The sequence below is a fragment of the Bidens hawaiensis genome, unplaced genomic scaffold (assembly GCF_021521415.1).
Source record: "Bidens hawaiensis isolate Kalapana, Puna unplaced genomic scaffold, B.hawaiensis_p1.1 tig00009959_1, whole genome shotgun sequence".
Taxonomy (NCBI): Eukaryota; Viridiplantae; Streptophyta; class Magnoliopsida; order Asterales; family Asteraceae; genus Bidens; species Bidens hawaiensis.
Genome location: NW_027491755.1, coordinates 342,266 through 351,456, shown reverse-complemented (window position 1 = coordinate 351,456; position 9,191 = coordinate 342,266). Strand labels below are relative to the sequence as shown.

General features: G+C 35.5%; 1 pseudogene across 1 annotated transcript; it reads left to right on the top strand.

The window, feature by feature from the left end:
- Window positions 1-250: 250 nt before the first annotated feature.
- Window positions 251-8,286, top strand: LOC143533971 (enhancer of mRNA-decapping protein 4-like; annotated as a pseudogene). Its single transcript, XR_013135454.1, has 12 exons — window positions 251-944; window positions 1,388-1,437; window positions 1,513-1,669; window positions 1,771-1,990; window positions 3,610-3,761; window positions 3,837-5,090; window positions 5,162-5,508; window positions 5,584-5,703; window positions 6,559-6,729; window positions 6,815-6,979; window positions 7,052-7,177; window positions 7,864-8,286. The product of XR_013135454.1 is annotated as an enhancer of mRNA-decapping protein 4-like (transcript).
- The last annotated feature ends 905 nt before the right edge of the window (window positions 8,287-9,191 follow it).

Genomic DNA, 9,191 nt, shown 5'->3' with positions numbered 1-9,191 from the left:
GATCTTTGAACAACGGGTTTTCCCTTACGTTGTCGGACTTTACAAAAGAAAAATAAAAACTCCGCCGCCTTGGTCAATGGTTTTGGTTTCCCAATAAACAAACCCCCTGCGTTCATCCCCATACGCCACTCTTCACTCATCAACCAGCACACACTCTGATAACAAATCAAATCTCAGTTCACAATCCACAACCCCACTTTCCGTTCCGATTAATATTAAAACCCTAACAAGTAACAACAACCCAACACCAATGGCTTCTTCACCAGCCAACAACCAACCATTCGACATTCAACGCTTATTCAACCCACCGCCACTGCAAAACCCTAACAACATTTACCACCACCGTCTTCCGCCGCCTCTTATCCTCCGCCTGTCTTCCACCACCACCACCTTCCAATCTGCACCACCAGCGATCCCTGCCCTACACCACCATTCCTCTTCAACCACCCACCCCTAATATTACAAGCCCTAACTCTAACCATGGAGCTAGATTAATGGCATTACTAAACGCACCGCCACAGCCTCCGCTTCCGATTAATAATAATAATAATATTATTATTCCATCTCCATCTCAATCTCAATCTCAATCTCAATCATCCATGCCTTTGCCGCCAATTCCGACTAGTTTTAGCCCTAATTTGAATTTAAACTCTAATTTGAACAATATTTCGGGTCCGGTGCGGATGCCGAGTAATAAGCTGCCGAAGTGGCGGCATTTGGTCGGTGATCGAGTGGTTTACGATATTGATGTTAGGTTGGATGGAGAGGTTCAGCCTCAGCTTGAGGTTGCGCCGATTACTAAGTACGGTTAGGATCCGAATCTGGTGGTGGGAAGGCAGATTGCGGTTAACAAGAGTTATATATGTTATGGATTGAAAACAGGGACTATTTGGGTGCTTAATATTAATACTGCTTTGAGATCATTGCTTAAAGGTCTTGTTCAGGTTGGTTTTGTTAGCTTTTAAATAGGTTTAGCGTAGGGGTGCAAACGAGACGAGTTGCCCGTGAGTTACTTGAGATCGGACTGATAAATAGCTCAAAAGGAGACGAGCTGTATCGAGCTTGAGCCTCAAATAAAGCTTGTGTATTATTAAATTTTAACTGTTATGTATTAGTTTCGCACTGCATAGTCGAGCTCGAGCGGAGCTTAGGCTCATTTAAGTTTATTTTCAACTATATAAAAATAATAAAAAGTGTATAGAAATTAATTAGTAAATCATCAACTAGTTGAGCCTGAGAGAAGCTCGAGCTTTCGAAAAGGAGCTTGAAACGAGCCAGGCATGAGCTTTTGTATGTTAAAACGGGCTGAGCTTTTGGCTTGTTTACGTCCCTAGTTTAGCATATATTATTCAATCTGTTTGTTTAACAGTTTAACTTTCTTTCTCAGAGGATTACAGACATGTCTTTCTTTGCAGAGGAGGTTCATCTTCTTGCCAGGTAGAACTTGTTACTTTATAAGTTATCTATTTTTCTGTTTTGATCTCTGTGGTATACTGAAGTTCATATACGCAGTGCAAGCACGGATGGAGGAGTTTATGTATGGAAGATTCTAGAAGGTCCTGATGAGGAAGATAAGCCACAGATAACAGGAAAGATAGTTACTGCAGTCCAAATTCTAGGAGTTGGAGAATATGTTCATCCTAGGGTTTGTTGGCACTGTCATAAACAAGTAATGTTTCCCATTTTGACCCGTTTGAAATGGAAGATAACTCGAATTGACCTGTTTCTAATAAATGGTCGTAATTGGATGTGGTTTTTAATGTATTGCAGGAAGTTCTTGTAGTGGCAATCGAGAATCGTATTCTTAGATTTGATACTACAAAGGTTGGGAGAGGTAAAGGATATTCAGCAGATGATCCTCTCATATGCCCTATTGATAAGTTGATTGATGGAGTTAGTTTTGTTGGTAAGCATGATGGTGAAATTACAGATCTATCCATGTGTCAATGGATGTCTTTGCGTCTAGTTCCTGCTTCAGTAGATGGCACGGGTGAGTTTTTAAAGATATCTTTTTGTGCAAATTTATATGAAACCTAATATATATATATATATGGTTTATGTACTTGTCTCTAATGAGATATGATTTGTTTAAATGACATGCATTTGTTTGGAAAAGTGAATAGGAATTAATCAGTAGCATGTTTTATTACATAAACAATAACCTACTTAGTTTTTACTCCTAAGACGTGCCATCATCTTATTGTATGCGTGAACATTTTATGTAACCAATGCCATTACAAAGGACTACCAAGTTTTGTTTGTAGCCTGAAGCAGTTACAGTTGGCTGGCTACACATAGTTTTTTCTTTTAATTTAACACTATGGCATTTCCTTATTAGAATATTGCATATTTAATTTACAATCTAAAGAACTATCAGTATCACTGTATCATTTAAAGGATTACAAGATACTGTGAAAAAGTTGGTGTTTTTACCTTAAGTAGTTAGGATTGAACACAAACTTTTATCTGTAGTTTTATTTATTGAAAGATAAGGTACTATAATTGATATCATATCAGTTGATTTATGGTATGGTAGCTTGGTTTATTACCAGTCTACATATTAGTCTACAGTAATAACCGGGCTTCCAGAACCAAAAGTTGACTAATATGATGTCAATTCTAATACTTTTGACTACGTTGACTGTAGGAATTGAAAATCAATCAATGTAATTTTTTTTGTATTGTGACCCTGAAGTGTAAAAGTGTGCTTGTTTGTTCACCTATTTTGAAGAACCGGAGTTGAATATATAGTATTTTAACCTCATTTAACACTCGAAAACTACTATCAGTTTTTCGTTATGTAAATTTGTTATGCTTTCATGTACATTTTTTATTCTAAACCACTATAGTTTTGTTTCTTTATATGAATGCATCATGTGTGCATCTTTTTTGAATCAACTAAGAAAATACTTAAGTCAGCTGAAGCTTCAACCAAGGTCATTAAATATTTGTATGTCATTCATTGCTTCATTTACATTTTAATGTGCAAGTGATGTATGCAGTCAATTAAATGTCTAGTTTATTATTACCATATGGTTCATTTTTAGCAATAATATGCACATTCCATCGCATCAAAGCTGGCTTAAAATATCCATTTTCAGCTATAGTATTTATTAGATTTAAAGAAACAATCTAATTAATCAAGGTACGCAACGAGGGTCGTATTCATACGATTTTGCACTTCTTGACAAATATAATCTGTTTCCTATGAAATAGTTGGAAGAGTATACACCTGGTGCTCCTCACAAATACAAAGTTTGTCTAAGATGTCTAATATCACGTGTAGCATCTATGTTTGCTCATTTTGTGAAATTAATAAGTTAAGTGAAAAATTCCAACAAATTTCAATATGACTGGAATCCCTACATATTGTAAGTATACTATATAATGTTTGTAATGTACATTAAGCATAACATAAACAATTGCTTATCTATTTATGTGTGCACTCTACTAAAAAGCAGACACACAAACTGCAACCATCAAATAAGGAAACAAAACATATTAAAAACAGCAGTATAAAGTTACTAAAAGAAGATGCACAAGTTGACTGAAGATTAATTTATATGATTCTTTTTTTGTTCCATTTTATTAATAATGTGCAAGTAACAGGAAGTTCTATTTTGACCTAACAGATAAAGATTTGGGAGGATCGCAAAGCGTCACCTATTGCAGTACTGAGGCCACATGACGGCCTTCCTGTTAGTTCTGCTACGTTCTTAACCGCTCCACATCGCCCAGATCACATCATACTTATCACAGGGGTACGTGCTAAATCAAATTTTTTAATATATTAAAAATAAACATGTTAAATATGTTTAAAAACTACTTATTTACAGGGCCCGTTGAATCATGAAGTGAAAATATGGGTCTCTGATAGTGAAGAAGGATTGTTACTTCCCAGTGATGCTGATTCATGGCGCTGTACTCAAACACTGGAACTAAAAAGCTCTACTGAATCAAGACCCCAAGATGCTTTTTTTAATCAAGTTGTTGCATTACCTCAATCGAGGCTTCTTTTACTAGCAAATGCCAAGAGAAACGCTATATATGCTGTACACTTGGATTATGGGCCCAATCCAGAAACAACCCGTTTGGACTACATTGCTGAGTTCACTGTTACTATGCCCATATTGAGCTTTACGGGCACTAGTAATCTGTTACCAAGCGGGTCTCACATAATTCAGGTTTACTGTGTTCAAACACAAGCCATTCAACAATATGCTCTAGACTTATCTCTATGTTTACCACCTCCCGTTTATGATGTGTTTGAGAAATCTGGTTCAACCGTTGATGCAATGGTTCTTGGTTTCGATGAGATGGCTCAGGCTGATGTGGCACCAACATTGAGCCCAAATGAGCTGAAGGATTCCGATACCAATGTTTCATATATTATATCGCCAACAGTTCAATCTAGCCCTAAGTTGTCGGGAAAAGTTTCTGACTTTAAAAGTCCATCTGGTCGATTTGATCCACGTCAACAACTGAATGGTTATGACGATCAGAAAGTTACGGAGGACATGGATTTGGAAACTGCTCGTTCAAATATGTCGAATGGCGCCTCGTTGGATGGTGATGATGAACGGACGGTTAAGTTTAAGCATCCGACTCATCTAGTAACTCCTGCTGAGTTGATGGCCACATTATCCTCTGAAGTGAATCATATTGATGGTGTGCATGACGTGACGGTCAACTCTGATACACAGAATGCTGAGGTGGAGGTTAAGGTTGTGGGTGACCTTAATAGCTCTGCTTATGAAGAAAAGGACAGATGTAGAACTTTCTCATCACAGGCATTAGGGCTAGGGCTTGATATGGCACTTGATAATGAATCTAAACAATTGGATCAAATTGCAGATGCTCAGGATGAAGTTGATGATATGGAAACTGATCTAGTTGGACCTGTTGAGATGTCTGTGTCTGGTTTAGTTCAATCTGTGAGTCCCACTTCACGAGAAAAGAAGAAGAAAAAGAATGCTCAAGTATCAGGTCAAACTTCAAGTGTCTTAAAATCCACTAATTCTTATGATGAGCTAGGAGTGAGTTCCAGTATACTTTCACAAATTCAGTCCATGCAAGAAATACTTAATCAGGTAATAAATATCTCTTTGTTAATTAATTTTTTTAAAGAACTTAATTAATTAATTTTCTTTAATCTCTGCAGATTTTGATCAACCAAAAGGAAATCCAGAAGCAGATACCAGTGATTACTGCAGTACCAAAAACAAAAGAAGCCAAAAGGGTAGAATCAGCCATTGGTAAAAGCTTGGAGAAAATTCATAAAGCTAATTCTGATGCTTATTTGGCTCGTTTACAAGAAGAGTTTGCAAAACAAGAAAAGTAAAACAAAGACCATCATCAACAAATATCAAATTCCGCCTCAAATAGCCACAAAGAATTTCTTGTAGCATCAGAGAAAATGCTCAAGAAAGAAATGTGCCACTTGTTGGACGCTCCGTAATTCCAATTATTGAGAAATCAGTCTCGACAGCTGTCACAGAGGCCTTCCAGGTTAGTAAATCTTACATCAAAGACTTTATTATAACAATAATAATCTGATGAAATTGTAATTGTATCTTGGTGTAGAGGGGAATAGGTGATAAAGCTGTTAACCAATTGGATAAAGCGGTTAATTCCAAACTGGAAGCTACTGTGTCCAGGCAAATTCAAACTCAATTTCAAACTTCTGGCAAACAAGCTCTACAGGTATGATAATGATAATGATACAATCATAAAGTGTTTAGATTCTAGAGAGCCTTGTTTAATTAATATTAATTACACGGATAGTCCAATGGGTGTTCATTATTTGCTGTTACACCAAAAACTGAAGCGGATCGAGACCCAATCATATTTTAAGAGTTTCGAATTTGACTTCTCTGGCACTTGAATTTTCATGTAATATTAGATAATCACAATTCACGATTCAAAAAATCGATTTGCATCTGCTGAGTGCTGTTACGTGAAATAGAAGCACAGAAAAACAGTGTATATCAACAACATTAATACAATTATACACCTTTAGTCCTAATACTCACCTGGTTTTAGTTTTTGTATACTTAGGACTGGTAGTGTATGATTGTACTAATGTGGTTGCTGATATGCACAACTGTGATGTTGCTTATATTCCACATATCACTTTCCAATGGCATAATTGTAATATTTATAGTTAACAACTTTTTGCTTGGAGTATGATATTTATCAAATTGGAGGCTTGGTGAATATTCAGCAATGTACTAATGGATGTTTCGAGGGCAATTGCGTAACAGTTAGTAGAGCAATCGGTTATTCAAATCGTGATTTGTGATTATTTAATGCTATCTTAAAGTCTGAATGTAGGAGTCATCAGAATTAAAAGTCTGATTTGTGAGTCGTGAGTTGTGACCATTGAAGACCAATTCATTATCTGGGACTCTGGGTCTAGCTTTACAAATTTATGGTTTTGGTTCTCAATGAGGACCAAAGGATGTTATTTTTCTAAGCTATGGACCAAAACCATAATATTAATGTACCACCGTGTAATTTTTTTCAAAAATTGTTGTGTGTTTACTGTTTATGTTACAGGAAGCACTTAGGTCAAGTATGGAGTCTTCTGTTGTTCCTGCCTTTGAGATGTCTTGCAAGTCAATGTTTGACCAAGTTGACTCCACATTCCACAAGGGAATGATAGAACACACAACTGCAACTCAGCAGCAAGTTGAGTCCATGCATTCTTCTTTGGCATTTACTTTGAGGGTAAGAAATCACCATTATTAAATATGATTGATTATTTGTAAAATGATTTAATATATGTTGTTTGATGTTATGATGGTTCTTTCAGGATACTATCAATTCAGCATCATCTTTAAGTCAAGCATTGACCAGTGAATTTGCTCTGGGTCAAAGGAAGTTAATGGCTCTTTCGGTTGCTGGTGCAAGTTCTAAATTAGCAAATCCATTAATAAGCCAACTAAGTAATGGGCCTTTAGGCATTTTCCATGAAAAGGTAGGTTTTACTCTTACATTATGTTAAAACACTCAAAAGATTATATTATAATTATGTACTTTGTTTATATAGATTGAAGCACCAGTGGACCCCACAAAAGAGCTATCTAGGTTAGCGAATGAGCACAAATTTGAGGAGGCTTTTACTGCTGCCCTGCAAAGAAGCGATGTTCGCATTGTTTCCTGGTTATGCTCTCAGGTACGTTTAACGAGTCAAACCAGGAGGTTGACCAAAACCATATTTTCTCCAAATATCTTTGAAGTAATAAAATAGCATGTCAAATGTAACAATACCTTCTAAATTTATTTTTAGGAGGTCTTGTGCGTTACAAACACAGCATTTTCTTTATAATTTTACCCCTTTTTTACTTGTAAGTTTGTGATGATTAGGGTTGTACACGAGTCCGAGATGGGTTGGATCGGGCTCAAATTGTCGATAAGTTGAGCCGGACCAGGTCAGCTCGTTTGTATAACAAGCTGAAATGCTGAGCTTGGACTCGGCTTGCCAAAAGCTCGAGCCAGGCTCGTGTAATTTTTTTATTTTAACTTTTTAAACTTTTAAACATGTTATATATGAAACCTAAAAATAATATTTCTAACATACAATAATGCAGAATTTATAACCTATAGAATTCATAATTTATAAATACCAAAACTTGGGTTTTAAATTTGGGCTTAAGTTTTAACTGGAGTCAAAACAAGAGTTTTCAATATTAAGTTTATTAAAAATAACATAAAGCTTTTAGTTTTATATGTGTGTGTGTGTCGACCGAACAACGACTTAGTTTGGCTCATTTACGAAGGATCCGATTTCGAGCAAGTCACGAGCTTTGTGAACATCCCTTGTGCTGATCTTTTGATACCTTTTATGTTTAAAAATTGCAGGTTAATCTACAGGGGATATTAACGAGTAATCCTGTTCCTCTGAGCCAAGGGGTACTGCTGTCACTATTGCAGCAATTGGCGTGTGATATTGGAAACGATACGTCTAAGAAGCTTAATTGGATGATGGATGTGGTGGTGGCGATCAAACCTACGGACGGGATAATTGCATTGCATGTGAGACCCATATTTGAACAAGTGCACTTGATTCTAAACCATCAGATGAGTGTTCCCACAACTTCTGTGTCTGAGCTTTCCAGTATTCGTGTGGTTATGAGACTTATAAACTCTATGTTGGGGAGCGTGTAAGTAATTCAGAGATTATTGTTTTGTACAAAGTCATGAAATTTTGTAATGGGAATTGCACATTTTTGTTCTAAATTGTTGCTTTTTGAGAACTTTTTTAATAGTGCTTTTTTAAGTATTAGCCTTTGCGTTTTAACCTCTTCACACAACACCACATTTCCTGATGTTTTTCATCGATAAGCAGCGGGTCCTAACCGTGGCCTGGTCTATTTTTGACCTGAAAATGGTAAGCTTCAGTTTCATTCTTTTGGGCAAAAAGCTAAAAGAAAGCTCTTGCATTAATTTTGGGGATGATGACAGGCTAAATATAGAAAAGGGGTGATGTATGATCCAGATGTTATAAAGATTTTTAAAATTTTTTAATATGGTGTTATCAGTTATAGCGTTTGTCACCACTAGAGTTGTATAATAGATGTAAAATGATGATATATTGTTTTATAAAACCTCTATAGAGTTGTATAATAGATGTAAAATGATGCATAAAAGCCTTAAAAACTGGGGGTACCCTTGCCCCTTGTACGCCTTGTATATGGACACTTTTTCTTATATGCATTGTATAGGAACATTTTTCTTAGGTTTTGTTTAATTATTTTATAAGATCCTGTTTTTAATAGATGAAACTTTTAATATATAATTTAAGAAACAACATAGTAACACGTAGTTATAAAATAAATACACATCATTTATGAATAAAAACACATTTTAAATGTACATATATTTTTTTTTCTTTATACCATTTGAACAACCTATGAATAACAAGACCGATACCTCGAATCACTTATGTTGTTTATAGGTTATTCAGTTAGTATGGAGCACTTTTAAATAGACATATTTTAGGTATAAGTTATGTGTTTGTATTTTATAATTATATGAGATGTTTAAATCTTAAATTTTGTGTTTCTTTTATTAAAAGTTTTAATTAATTATACAAACACTAAAAAATAAACAATTGTGATCATATGAGGTATATGAACATAATACGACAAAAGTGTCTTTATACAAACTGTATAGACCTATACGTGACG